The sequence below is a fragment of the Gavialis gangeticus genome, unplaced genomic scaffold (assembly GCF_001723915.1).
Source record: "Gavialis gangeticus isolate Ggan-Ray unplaced genomic scaffold, GavGan_comp1, whole genome shotgun sequence".
Lineage (NCBI taxonomy): Eukaryota > Metazoa > Chordata > Crocodylia > Gavialidae > Gavialis > Gavialis gangeticus.
The window spans coordinates 4,979,973-4,981,287 of record NW_017728983.1 but is presented as its reverse complement, the minus strand read 5'-3'; positions in this window follow the sequence as shown (position 1 = coordinate 4,981,287).

The following is a 1,315-nucleotide window of genomic DNA, read 5'->3' as shown; positions in this document are numbered from 1 at the left end:
TTTTTTTCCCCCCCCCCCCCCCCCAATCTACAAGTTTCTTGAGGAGACATATTTTAAGACTATCTACTTGTGGCTTCCATCCCTGGGTGGAGTCATCTGTCACCAGAGTCTTAGTAAAAAGGAGTTGAAAAGAAGGATACTCCTTACCTGCCTGAAAATGGTCTGTCCACTTAGTTTAAAAGAGAAGAGTTATTGTGGGACAGCGATGGTCACATTCACATGGTGTCTGCTGGGAAGGCACACTAATTGTAACCACTCTGGCCTGGAATGAAAGTGAGGTCTGGCAAACTACAGCCATGGGTGCAGATGTCCCAACAGCCCAAGGATCTTATCACCAATGTCTAGGGGGCCTACCTAATTCACAGAAGCTGCCTCCATATTTTGGAGTCATGGCACTGCGTGTGGCACCATTTTTGCAGCAAAGCATGGCAGGGCCCCCCCATGCCTCCCCTGGGGCTGAGGGGCCCCAGAAGTCCTGTCCCTCCCCAGAGAGTGATAGATGGTCATCTGTCAGTCGCTGGGGAGGGGCAGGACTTCTCGGGCCCCTTAGCCAATCAGAGGCATGGGGAGCCCCTGCCACACTCCACCACAAAAATCTCCCCACTCCCCCTGCCTTGCAGTGCTTCAGGATGCCAGGGCTTCCCACCTCTTTGCAGCAACCTTTCCCTCCCACCCCACATGCAGGGGAAAAAAATGGTAGATCCCTGTATGAAGAGGTGGAGGTTTCCAATAGGAACCTGAAGCTGGAACCATAGCAAGAGGGAGGAATATGAAAAGTGGAAGGAGTGCTGGTTGACAGTAATTAGGAAGCAGTAGCTTTGAATTCTTAGAAGGGAAAAGAAGGAAATGACCAGAGTAAAAAAAGAGAATGGACTTCAATAAGACTTTAAATAAACTCCCAGACCTCACAAATAAGAGCCAATGGAAAACAAATCTAAGGGAGAAGTAGCTTGAGTTGACAGTTTCTTAAACAATATTATGTGTAGAACCATTAACTATCCCTATATGGAAGAGGCCAACTAGGTTAAATCACGAGCTTTTCAAAGACCTGAATCTCAAGATCCAAGGAGACAGGAAGTGCAAGCTCGGCCAAATGACTAGGGATTTCAGTAAAATAGCATAAACACATAGGTACAAAATCAGAAAAGCCAAGACAAAATTATTCCACAGGAATAAATTAATTGCACAAACATAAGGTGGGGATTAACTGACCGATTAGGCCACAGTTCTGTAGAAAAGGATCTAGGGATTAGAGTGGGCCAGACTAAACATGAGTCAGTGTCACACCATTGCGCAAAAAAACCCCCAAAATACC